Below are 13,813 nucleotides of genomic sequence, written 5' to 3' on the forward strand. Positions count from 1 at the left end.
AATAAGAACAAAAAGGAACCAATAACATACTGGCAGCAGCATGGATGAATTCCATAGTATTATGCTGAGTAAAAGCAGCTGGACACAGAAAGCTCCATGCTACATGAACCACTTTGTAGATGTTAAAAAACAGGTAAAACTAAGGTTAACAAAACTCAGAACTGTGGTTGTGTCTTTCTCAGGAGAAAGAAATATTCTATATTATAAAATATAGAATATATTATATATGTTACCCAGGTAGGTTTGATTGTCAAAATGCTGTAGCTAAGATTTGTCATTTCAATTTACGTAAATTTTAACTAAAGAAAAAAGTAGTAAAATTAAAAGAGGGGTGTGGGTGAATGAATAAATAATATAATCATGGCGAAATTATTTAAGCTGGTGATGAATAGACAAGGTTTACTCTGAGATTCTGCTTACTTTATATATATGTTTGAATTTTCCACACTAAAATATTTAGTTAAAACTATAATGAAAAAAATGTGGGGATAGGGCATTAGCACCAATTAATCAGTTACCTTGGATCCTTCAGTTACTACTGATAAGTAAGAGCTGGGTAAAGCAAATGTAGCTTGAAGACAATTGGGAGTATCAAAGCATGGAGGTAAAATGGTAGCATATGGTTGGGCCCAGGAATAGAAAAACAATTGCAATGAAGGCAGGGCAAGGGAGTTACCATTCATTCAGAGATAATAGAATAATGATTCCAGTTTCATGTTTTAATCTACTTCCAGGCCTGTCTTGAGGGTGCATCTCCACTCTGTTACATGAGACCTAGTGATGCCCAATGAAACTTTCCTTTGGACAGGGTGGGCAACCCCTGACATCCATGCCAAACATGGCCCGCCAGTAACTTTTCCTGGCACTCAAAACCCTCTCTTATAATCTTCCATTGACAGTTTTTGTGAACATTTGAATGACTTAAATGTTAAATTACAAGGAACTGGCAAGCCACTTGATGTTATGTTTAGTTATATAAAGGCTTTTGAAAAGAAACTGGAAGTCCTTAAGAGGGATGTGGATGGTGAGAGATTTAGATATTTCCCAAACCTCAAGAGGCACATCAGCCCTAGCTGGTTTGGCTCACTGGATAGAGCGTTGGCCTGGGGACTGAAGAGTCCTGGGTTCGATTCGGTCAAGGGCATGTACCTTGGTTGCAGGCACATCCCCAGTAGGGGGTGTGCAGGAGGCAGCTGATCGATGCTTCTCTCTCATTAATGTTTCTAACTCTCTATCCCTCTCCCTTCCTCTCTGTAAAAAAAATCAATAATATATATATATATATGTATATATATATATATATATATATATATATATATATATATATATATATTAAAAAAAGAAGCACATCAAAGACCTCCCAAAAGATGACAGAACAGACTGTCAAAGCCTTCAAAAGCTGTTTTTAAACATCATCGAGTCAACTATTGAGCAGTTCTTCTCAAGATTAGCGAAATTCAGAGAACTGGAAGAGACAGCAAAATTCATGAGGTTTCCAGACAGTATGAAACTGGAGGAACTAAACTTACAAATGTTTTCATGGATAGATGTGGCTGACTTTGAAATGCAATTAATTGAATTTCAGAGTAGCTCAATTTGGAAGCAGAAATTTATTGACCTTAGAGTTAACTTGGAAAACATTGAAAAATAGCGATTAAAGACAGGAGTACAGGAGAGAAGTGTTGGAAATGAACTATTGAGGACTTGGAATGCCATTCCAGAAATTTTTTTCTGTTTAAAACACTTTGCAACAGTGTTACTCTCCATGTTTTCATCTACATACGCTTGTGAATTTTTGTTCTCAGTGATGAATTTTGTTAAGTCTCGTCATAGAAGTAGCCTGATGGATGAAAGTAATAGCTTGTGCATATCTCTGAAGGTCACGAAATATAAACCTGATATAAAATCTCTGTTATCAGTGACGCAGCAGCAAAAGTCCCACTGATAATATCAAACGGAGTCATAAAGTTTTCTGTCGGACTATCGGTGTACATGTATACATTAAAAAATAAATGTATTTTTCAACATCATATACTGTGTTTTTGTCGCTCAAATGAATTTTTTTATTTCTTCAAGGTTCTTCACATACGTACACCTTAAGAGATATCAAGTAGGCGTAACACGTTTTCAAAAAATTATGGTTGGCACGCAGAAGAATTTTGAGTCAGAGATTTTTCTGGTTTTGGCATGCACTCACAAAAAGGTTGCCCACCCCTGGTGTAGGAGAAAAACATTAAATTAGCTGTTATGCATAGGTAAACTCAATTTTTGCTTATAGTATATATATATATACTCATCATTAACTCACTAGAATAGAAATCTGAGCACTGATTAAGAAATTTGTATTAAAATACCAGTTCTAAGGTGGAAAGCATCTGAGATGAATATACCTTGAGGCTATCATTGCTGGAACTGGCACTTCTATGGGACCTAAATGCTCAGGGTAAGTAGTATCGACAATAAATATCCAAAAAACAGTATTCTTAGCTCCAGCCTGAAAAGAAAATAAAGATAGATCAGCTCATAAAATTCTAATTATCACCAACATTTGAAAGACATTTTAAGAATTTAGGCATGTTTTTATAAGATAAAATTATTAAGTATATTCCTGTTGAAAAAAATATAATTATAACATGACCAGGAATTTTATTTCAATTTTACATGCAGGGCAATTACAAGTACTGTGTCAATTAGTGTGAAAACACATATATTAAGTGATTAATTAAGATGCTTTGATTCATAGAAAAAATATTTTGGATACAGTTCTGTAATGGATATTCACTTTTCTGATTCGTAACGCAGATTATTTCCTATTTATGATGATGATGACAATTATCATTATTATCATTTCTCCCTCTGTTCGGGAGATTATGGTTGGGAGGCAAGTGTGAAAATACATAGTGAAAGACACTTTTTGCTTTTACCCTATAATTTGGTCCAAACAATCACCAAACAGTCTCCTAGCTGGTTACATTACTACTGCTACCATCCCTCCAAACTTAGGAAAGTTTCATCTCCAAATATGGAATTTATAATTTTATTGTTTTGTGTTTTCTATGCTGTTATACACCCTAAATATTTATGACAGTATAGTTCACGCCCAAACAGCTTCTTAGAGTTTCTCTTTTATTTTACCAAAGTTAAAGAGAATCTTGTAATTGTTAAATAACTTAAATCAACTGTTTAGGTCAGTAGTCTTAAATGACTCCGTGCTGTTTGGATTTATCTAAGGACTGTGCATGTTTTCCTCTGACCCTCTGTTTTACTGAAGGCTCAGCTGGAACTTCTTGCTTCTTCCAACTAGTCTCAACTCTCAGTCCAAAGTCAGATGATTTAGCAACTTTAGTCTTCAAAGAAACATGGGGATTTGGGTCCTAACTTCTCTATCAGTGCCAGTTACTCCTCAGTTCTTCATCGCTTTCTGCTCCCTTTCAGCCTCTTAAAGATCCAAGTCCTTTTACATCACGGATCCCAAGTATTACATCACTTACTTCCAAACATCTCCAGCTTCCAGACTTTATAGTCAGCCCTTGAGAGGTCTCCTACCTAAACACCTCTATTCCTTAATGTTTCTCCAACGACTTTAAAATGAATTTTAAGCTGTGTAACATTTCTATTTCTGTCTCTACGGCCACTTTAGAATCTGCTAGTGTGTAGTTATATCCATCTCATCTCTGTCACAAAGGGACCCACTGGGTCCATCCATGGCAGTGTCCCCTGGCAAGTAAAAACAACGGGGAGGAAAGGACATTGTGCTACTTTCTAAAATCACTTTCACTCCTTGTGCAAGAGGAGAATTTGTGATTTGATCTCCTTTCAGATTTATTGTCTAAATTAAATTAGGACATGCTGTTCTCCACTGAGACCTGGCCATTCTCCAAATGCACATACAGGTCTCTCCAGATGTGGGAATGAATGAAAAGTACATACACTAAGACTTCTAGAACGTCTCTGCAAAAGTCTTTGGGCTCACATCCAGTGTATTTCACTAAAGGCTCACAAAAATAAGCTACCTTTTATGTCCAGAAAAGAGCATAACTCATGCTTGCTTCTACCTGACAGGAACATCAAGTTCAATGTTTGTATTCCCCATTCAAGCTTGCATTTACATGAAAACTCATGAAGGAACTGAAAAACAGAACTTTACCCTGAATTCGAGCATGAAATATGAAAAAAATTAAATTTAAGTTAAGCTTGATTTTCCTCCGTGATCTTGGCCATATGTTTTTCAAAGCTTCTCCAATAGAATTTAGCAAAGACGACTTCATCCAGCACAACCAGAAGTCCAAAGCAACAGATGTCCACATAAATAATAGATCACAGTGCAATGTTTGCTTCACAATGCACAAGGATAAGAAGCTCTCCAAACTTGTTGATCCCACATCTTTTCATTGTATTGGTTGCTCATTTTGACACCAGGGAAATAGAAGCATCTGCTAAACGTATTCAACATACCTTTGGGTATGGAATATTTATCGTCCTAGGACAGGGGTGGGCAAACTTTTTGTGAGTGCATGCCAAAACCAGAAAATCTCTGACTCAAAATTGTTTTGCCTGCCAACCCTAATTTTTGGAGAACGTGTTACGCCTATTTGATATCTTTTAGGGTGTACGCATGTGAAGAACCATGAAGAAATAATAAAATTCATGTATACATGTACTCCGATAGTCCGACAGAAAACTTTATGACTCCGTTTGATATTATCAGTGGGACTTTTGCTGCTGCATCACTGATGACAGAGATTTTATATCAGGTTTATATTTCGTGTCCTTTAGAGATATGAATGAGCTACTACTTTCATCCATCAGGCTACTTCTATGATGAGACTTAACAAAATTCATCACTGAGAACAAAAATTCACAAGCGTATGTGGATGAAAACATGGAGAGTAACACTGTTGCAAAGTGTTTTAAACAGAAAAAATTTTCTGGAATGGCATTCCAAGTCCTCAATAGTTCATTTCCAACACTTCTCTCCTGTACTCCTGTCTTTAATCGCTATTTTTCAATGTTTTCCAAGTTAACTCAGGCCTCTTCCAAGGGAGTTCACTGGAAGGGGATATCAGCCCCTCCTCTTCCAGCAGCAACAGGTACTGAACCCTTTCAGTACATTTGAAAACAGGGAGCTTCTGCTAGCTCTATCTGCAGCTTTCATAGATCCCAGGCTTGCTGCTCTATTCCGGGGCTGTAGGAAGGCTAGTACCAGTCACTGGCTTCTGGCTTAACTGCTGGAGCCTGCAAGCCAAAGGCCCACGTTTTGTATTGTTTGTTGTAAATACTCCTTACTCACTGGGCAGCAGAGGGATAGCTCTAGTGGCAGGCAAATTTCTGCTATCTCCACTTCTCTTGCTGCTGCTTTTTCTTTCAGGGCTGCAGCAGGCAGTTCATGCATCCAGCCCCACTTCTTTGACCTGGCTCTCAGGGGCTGAGTCTGCCTAGCAAACAGTTCTAAACCACCAGGGCAGCTGCAGACTTCAGCTCCATTTTTCCTCCACTTTTCTCCTGGGAGTTTAGTTGTTTTTAATGTATTAGAATTGTTTTATTCTTAGAAACCTTAATCTTTTAATGATTACCAAAAGTGAACAATTAGCATTGGTGCTCAAAAAAAAATTTTGACCTTGGAGTTTGTTGATAAGGCACCTGCAGCCAGTAACAGAATCAGAATGAGGAAGGAAGGGAAAGACCAGGTTATGTCCTCTATGAGGATCCTAAAAAATAACTGAAAACAGCAAGTCAAACAAAACACATAATCACAAAGACAAAGACAAGAGACCACACGAGACACACAATCAGGGGTTAACCGGGTCTATAGACAGTTAATAATAACTTCAGCCTTAGGTGGCTCATGTTGGACTATGATGTTACAAGCAGGGTCAGGGCCAGCAAATCTCTCCATCCTGCAGAGCTGTAAGCCCTTTGTGTCCACCAAAGAGATAAGAAAGCCATAACTAACAAGTTGTTTGACATTTACTACTTTGTTAATTTGGTAAGCAAATAGTTAACTTGAAAAGACTTCTCCCTTGCTTTTTTTACAAGCAATCTTGGAACCTAGCCAGCCTTTATTTTAGCCTTTAAATCTACCCTAGCACTTCAAAATTTCAATTTAATACAGTGAATTTACAACCCAGGTAAGAGCAACTGATAGACAGAACTTTTTGTTAGCAAAGTGGGCTGATTCCTTCTGTAATGGCTAGCAAAAGACTCTGAGAACTGCTAGAGACTTTTGCATCCCATCACGGGTCCAGTCCAAACGTTCAGCCAGATGAATTAACAGAATGTAGAATAAATCAAACTAGCTTTCACTTACACAGACCAGTTAATGAACAGCCAAATACTCATACTCACACTCTCTCAGTACACTAGCCTAGACTGGAGCTGAGAAAATAAAGAAACAATGCCCAACTCCCCAAATGTGTGTGGAGGCACTCCTGGCACCCATGTCCCAGAACAGAATTGTCAAGCAATGTCTTGGTGAGAACCTATCGGAGGAGTTAAGACTGCGCCCAATCCCCCTTCTCTATAGCAAATTGGCTACTCCCACAGAAACAAACAGCTGTTCACTCATACTTCCTTAATGTTTCAGCATTCATTCCAATTCCACAATCTCTATTGTACCCCTTTAAAATTTTCTAACATGTAATTAAGAACAGTAGGTTTATTTTGTCCAGATCCCATGATGATTGGTGATGAGAGACAGACAAGGGAGGGGGTGACCTGTTTTCACAGATCCTCACTCAGATGCCCGCCTGGCCACGTCCCTTGGGAGCTTAGATTCGTCTTAGCTAAGGTGCACCCGTATAAAACCCGGGCCTGGTCACCTCCACGTGGGGGTGAGTCACTGTTATGCCATATGATGAATCACGGAACCAACCGCAGGTTGGGGCCCACTCGGACTCCTTAAACGAAGTCGTGGAGCAACACAAAGGAGAGGGCAGGCCCCCTCCCTCCACACTCACACACTTTCACCAGACTTTCACTCAGAGTTTAAACAATCCATCCAATTCCTAACAAATTCCAAATTCCTAACAAGTTCCAATATCTAAACAAATTCCAAATTCTAAAACAAATTCCAAATTCTAAAACAAATTCCAAATTCAAAACAAATTCCTAATTCCTGAGGGATTCCCAATTCTTGACAGATTCCAAATTCCTGAGGGATTCCCAAAACCTGAGGAAGCTCTATGGCTCCCTGGGAGGTGATCAAGCTCCCCTTCCACTCACTCTGAGCAGGCCAGAGGGTAGGGTATTGGGGCCCCTACCTTACAGAGTCTGCAGACAGGTCCATAAGTGTCCGTCCATGCTCTCCATATGCCGGTCTGGTCCTGGGCTGAGGTCTGGGAGCACCCGGAGCTCCCCCCGTTCAAGTCTGCTAAATCAGCAGAGCAGCGCCTCCCGGGGGCCTATCCGGCTCCCCCAGTCCTCAAACCCAGTCCACACTGGAGGCCAAGAGGCCAGGATGGGTGGTTCCTGGTCTTCCCGAAATGGCAGGGAACCAATTATGTTACAGAAAAACCGGACAAGAACCAAACAGTGCTCTGAGAGTTTGGAGTTACACTTTATTCACCACGGTGGGCTCAGGGAAATTAATCTGAATTCTAAGCAAAGCTACAAGCAGAAATTCCCTTTTTATGGAAGAGCCAGCCCTTTGTGTGCTTTCTGGCAGCCGCCTTGAAAACTACACAGTTATATCCAATTAAAAAATGCACCTGGCATGGCATTGGGTGTATCTAGTCTCTGGCCTACAAGGTCAGACAGCCAAGTTTATCTCCCCCATTATTCAAGCAGGCTAGAAAGCAAAGTTACTTTTTTCAGAATTAGATAGAGGCCGTCCAAACAGTAGTTTTACAGAATAGGGGGTTTCCTTCACAAGGTGACGGACACAGAGTCACCTGGACTTTGTCTAATATTTCCTCCCCCATGATTTTTCCTCTAATCATTCTTCCCCTCATTTTTCTTCATGATAAATTTTCTCATCAACTTTAAATTTTTAGTTTATGGTATCATGTGCGCATGCACACAAACATTTTTTCTAAAGGGGGGGGGGACACCTACCTCAACTTCCCAGCCTTTGGCAGACTGCTTTCAGGACTTACTTGTGTGACACTGGCTACCATTGGGGTTTTACTATTATGTAATTTATTAAAACTTACTTTAACTCCTCATAGGCATTTGCTCTAGGAATAAATCATGTATCCTGTAAAACCACAATACTAGGACTTCAATTTGAAAATAACTTTTGCATAATTTCCTTGGAATAAAATACTCTAAATTATTTCTTCCCTCACAAACATACAAGGTATACTGAGTCAAAGTATTCTAATATTAGATAGTAACTTCTTTGAATTTAGGTATCTTAGAATGATAGAACCTAACTTTAGCACCAAGGGAAAAGTTAGGACAAGTATTAAACCACTTCCACTAAGCACAGTTCTGCCCCAGGGCCAGCTGTCCAGCTCAATAATATCCTTAATACAACAGAAGCTGTGAGGATGTTGCTGTGAGGGGCTGATGATGGATGGCATATCCAGCTGTCAGTAAGACTGAAGGCAATGGCTACTCTTTGGAATAACCTTATGGTGGTGTTAGAATGAGCAGGTTTGAACCTAACAGTTATAATAAAGAAAAAACAAAAGAGAAAAAGGGCCAATATGAGTTGATAACAAGTAGACGTTGCTAGAGAAAATAAGAGAAATAATGATTATAAGAAAGCAGAGGAAAAACAAAATATGAATTAGACAAAGGTCTTGGTCCAAACTCTTGGATGAAGCTTTTCACTATCTGAAGTCATACTTGTTCTAAAGGTCTTGGGTCAGCTGTCTGCTCCCAAAGAATAGCTGCTCTAGAGCAAGCATGTCAAACTCGAAGGCTAACATGGGCCAAATAAACAAGGTTTAAGTTTATGTGGGCCGCAAAAAATAAAATCTTCAATTTTCATAGAAACATAGATTTATTTCAATGGAGACATGATGAATACAAAGGACTGACATAAATGAGTAGTCATTGACATAAAATAATAGAACATTTTAATAAAAATTAATTTTTTCTTGAATATTAACTTACCAGACACTGAATAACTGCATAACTTAATAAGTGTAACACAAATAAAACTATTTTTTTTTGTTCTCCAAAAGCAAAATATTTCCTATTGTGCACACCAAACAAGTCAGTACAAGACAAATGATGTGGCAAGTAGCTGCTAAAATATTCGCTACTAGTATTAGTGGAGAGAAATGGTGCACCTGTATGTAAGGCACGTAAGGGAAATGAATGCAACACGATTATAGTAATCAGTCATTAGCGAATGTTGTAGTTCATTATTAATAACTAGAGGCCCAGTGCATGTATTTGTGCACATTGAAAGGAAATTAATTAGAAGAAATATTTTAATATCATTATTCTCTCTTTCTCTATAATAGAAATGTCAACCAAATTTCACGATCGACAATGACAGATGGAAACACACGCATGTTTTTGGCACCAGTAAGAGCTTTATATATATATACTAGTAGCCTGGTGCACGAAATTCGTGCACTGGGGTAGGGGGAGGGAAAGGGGCCCCTCAGTCTGGCCTTCACCCTCTCCAATATGAGGCCCCTCAGGGAATGTCCAACTACCTGTTTGTGCCCAAACTTTTAACAGATAACAGTTTCGTTGTTGTTTCTTTCTTATGCTTAAAACCATTGGAATTTATAGGTATTCAAAGTATGTAGACATTTTGGCAGACACCCTGTATATCTCTAGTCAGCGGTGAAAGAAACCAACAGCAGATTTGGAACCCCCAGACAGGGAACCTCGCTCACTCCCCACATGTCTCCCCACTTCACTTTCCACCTTCTTGGGCAGCAGGAGAATCAACGTTTTCTCTCATTAATTTGAAAAAGCACGCCCTGTCACCCGCTGCCTGGTAGGAGTGCACTAGGCTCCAAGCAAGCAAGGCTCAGTCAGGGCAGCCTTGACTCATGGGTGCTGGCACCCAAACTGCACATTCCTCCTCTACAGTCACCCCAACTATCCCACTGTTTCACTGAGAGGACGGAATTCCTCTCTGCCTCTGGGTTCTTGATCTTGAATGCTGACCAAAGGCACCTTAGCAAGGGCCACCCGTGCCCACCAGGTGTGTCTATCTGCACCTGTTCCTGCCTCAGCACCTGCATTAACCCCCTAGAGGTGATCTCATAGCTGTACTGGCCTCCATGGGAACAGGGCATCACCACTCTGCCCTCTCACTGTCATCTCACAGGTGCCCACCCTCAGCACCCAGAATACCTAGACACTTGCCAAAGGACGTGAGCGCATCAGAGGGGATGTGTGCACATCCTGTGGAGGTGTTAGGCATGCTGGGTTGATGGAAGTGCGGTGGAGAGGCAGGGGAACTTGTGCACGCCTTGGCTTGCAATTGTTGCAGGCGTGGGAGGGTGACAGTGTGCTGGGGGATGTTCGCACGCCAGGGGGGGATGTGCACACCAGAGACCTCTGGCTTTGCAGATCCGCAAACCCCCGTGGTGTGGCCAGGAGGACGTCAGTCTGGCCCGCCACGGTGGCTGTCCATGGGATCCTGCACCTTCTGGTCCAGAAGGCAGATCTTGTGCAGCCACTCCTGGGCGCTGATGGGCTGCAGGCGGTATGTCAGCTCAGCCTGCAGGCTCCGCTTGGCGTGCTCACAGCTGTCACCACCTCAATGTGAGGAATACAGGCCGCCCTCCGCCGGCTTGCCTCCCCTGTCCAGAGGTTCTCTGTGTTGCTCACCTGCCCAGAGTGACTGGGGCTGGGCAGATGCCAGGCATCCCTCCCTGCCCAACCCCAGCCGATCTGCCCCTGTGCGAGCTGCCGCCCCACCAGGAAGGGTCACGGATCCAAGTCCCGGGACCGCGGACAGTCTCAAGCGCTGCCCTCTGCCCAGCAGGGTCACAGATCCATGTCTTGGTCCTGTGGACAGCCTCTAGCACTGCCCCCCGCCCGGCAGGGTTACAGATCCGGTCCCAGACTGCAGACAGCCTTGCTTGCTGCCGCCCTCCTTCAGTATGCAAATTAGCCGCCACCTTGTTGTTTCAGTGTGGGGGTCCCTACTGGGGTGCCTGGCCAGCCTGGATGAGGGGATGATGGCTGTTTGCAGCTGGTCACACCCCTTTCAGGGTGGGGGTCCCCACTGGGGCGCCTGGCCAGTCTGGGTGATGGGATGAGGGCTGTTTTCAGGCTGGCGGGTGACTGAAGCTCCCAACTTCTCCTTTTTTTCTTTTTTTTTTTATTCTGGGTTTATTTACCTTCTATGGCTGTTATTGGAGCTGAGAGCCGTCTTTAGCTCTGAGGCTCGGCTCCAGCTCTGAGATCTCGGCTGCAGAAAACAGGTATCTGGTTTGTTTGGGTTCTATAATTGAAACACTGTTGCAGTCCTGCTGACTGAAGCCCGGCTGGCTGAAAGCAGGTTTCTGGAGTTTGTTTAGCTTCTATAATTGCAACATAGTTGCTTTGACTGCAGCTCAGAGGCCTGCAGCGGCAGGCTGGGAACCTTGGCTTCCTCCATCACTGGAGCAAGCAAGCCTCCTGTTTGCTTCAGCTGCCTGGCTGCCGGCGGACATCTTGGTTGGCAGTTAATTTGCATACCCTGCTGATTAGCCAATGGGAAGGGTTTTGGGGTTATGGTCAATTTGCATGTTTTAATTTTATTAGATAGGATAGATAAACTTACTTAATTAGACCTGCTTTCTGATGTAGCTAAACTTTTTTCAGCCCAGTGAAGCACCCCAACTTCTCTTTCAGGTAATTGTCAGCAACACAGCAGTAAATTTCAACACAAAACAGATTATTATTGTAGACCACACAGGGAGAACAAAGGGTGAAATATTTAACTGTAGCACTGTTTGACTATATTCTGCGCAGTGAGAAAACCTGAAGTCACTTTCAAGTTCCACCATTTCTTACTTCTTTTAGGTCAGGTCAAGAATCTAAACTTTATAAATCTCCATTTTTCCGGCTAATGAAAAGAAAATGGGATTCTACTGACTCTCCTATCTAACTCCCCCAGGACTTCTGAGAGGAGCAAATGAGATGAGGCATGGGAAAATGCTTCATAGACATTTGGCTAAAATGTAAAATGTTTGCACCTGGCTATAAAGCAAGCCATGTTCCTGGGCTGAAGAAACTTCAAGGAGGCTAGTTGCTAGGGAGAGGAAGCCAGGTGTTGTTACATGACATTATTACCCTGATGGCCACAGCCACCATTTCCAGGCTGGGCTGGACTGTGGGCCGCATTTTGCACCATGGGGTCTTGACAACATTGGCTGCGATTTGGTGGGGTGTTGCTCCAGGGTGATGGTGGGTCCAGTGTCCCACTGGGGGGAAGCCGAGTGTTGCTTTGTGGGCACCAGGTCTATAGTGCCATTTATTGTTAAATGGCCTGTTGCTAGGGAGAGGAAGCCAGGCATTGCTAGGAGACATCATTACCCATCTCCCACAGCCACTGTTGCTTGGTTGGGCACCCCTCCTTTCAGGAGCCCATTAGTGTGGGGGTCCCCACAAGCCTTAAAGACAAGACCATTTCAGCCTCCTGAGTGATGACAGGGTTTTGGGTAAGTCCTCTGAGGTCCAAGTTCTCACTCTTTCTGTTGAGATCTCAGAGACTTGATTCAGTTTAGGTAGGTAATTCTCATTTGTTAGTCTTGGCGCATGTGTTAGGACCAAGAGGGCTCCTCCATACCATTCATTTTGGGGCCTAAGAAGGGTACCCTCCAGTCACAGTGGCACTGGGAAAGGTATTTCCAGGCCAAGAGACCCCACCTGCTGGAGGGACCCGCTCACTCCGCAGATGCCCTTGAAGCCCCAGGTGCGCACTTTGGCTCCGGGGTGTGTCCAGCCCATCTCGCCCAGCCTCCCCCCATCCCCACCCCACACCGGCCACCTTCTAATTAATTTCATTTCAATGTGCATGAGTCTGTGTACCAGGGGACTAGTTAAAAATAAGAGAACAGCCCAGCTGGTGTGGCTCAATGGTTGAGCATAGACTTATGAACCAGGAGGTCACGATTTGATTCCTTGTTAGGGCATATGCCCAGGTTGCAGGCTTGATCCCCAGTGTGGGGTGTGCAGAAGGCAGCCAATTAGTGATTCTCCCTCAGGATTGATGTTTCTATCTCTCTCCCTCTTCCTTCCACTCTGAAATCAATAAAAATATATATAAGAAGAAATTTTTTTAAAAAGTAAGAGAACAGAGGCTCAGGAAAGTTAAGAGTCTTGCCCAAGTTCATAAGCCAGTGTTAGAGGAGGAAATACAAAGCAGGTGGCCCAGCCCTGGAGCCTGCACACCCGATATCCTCCTCCATCCCCGTGTCACCTGTCTATGTGGTCATGTACACGAATCAGATAGCATACATGGAAGCGCCTATCCCTTTCATTATTCTTATTGTCAGTTATGTAGTGATTAGCTTCCAGTATCTTTGGTGCAACTTTTTTTCTTTTACTTAAACATAGTTGATGCTTAAAAACATTAACTTGGATTCAATAGTTCCTAGCAGGTTAGTGATAGCAAGATTATACACGACGGCACAGAAAGAGGGATTCTGTTCTGTTATTCAATCAAAAAGTATTTACTGAGCACTTAATATATACTAGACACGATTATATTTAAGATGCTTATTAGATGTTAGAGTGGGGATGTTAAACAGACAGTTGGAAAAGCAAGTTAAGGAGATAACCCACGTCAAGCTTAAAGCCATTAATTCCAGATTTTGGAGTAGAGGAAACCTTAGCCTTAGTTTTAACAGGCTCACAAACAAGTAAGAATTCGAGTTCAAACTGGTGGTTGTAGCTGATCGTTATG

The 13,813-nt window shown here is 42.3% G+C and overlaps 1 long non-coding RNA gene across 1 annotated transcript in view; it reads right to left on the minus strand.

Annotated features, from left to right (window-relative positions):
* Positions 1 to 2,390: 2,390 nt before the first annotated feature.
* The window catches only part of LOC132238008 (uncharacterized), a 200,359-nt gene continuing 188,936 nt past the window's right edge, over positions 2,391 to 13,813 (minus strand). The window contains exon 3 of the long non-coding RNA XR_009453713.1: positions 2,391 to 2,494. This is a non-coding gene — a long non-coding RNA (uncharacterized LOC132238008). The remainder of the gene's footprint in view (positions 2,495 to 13,813) is intronic.

This window comes from Myotis daubentonii, chromosome 7, assembly GCF_963259705.1.
Source record: "Myotis daubentonii chromosome 7, mMyoDau2.1, whole genome shotgun sequence".
NCBI lineage: Eukaryota > Metazoa > Chordata > Mammalia > Chiroptera > Vespertilionidae > Myotis > Myotis daubentonii.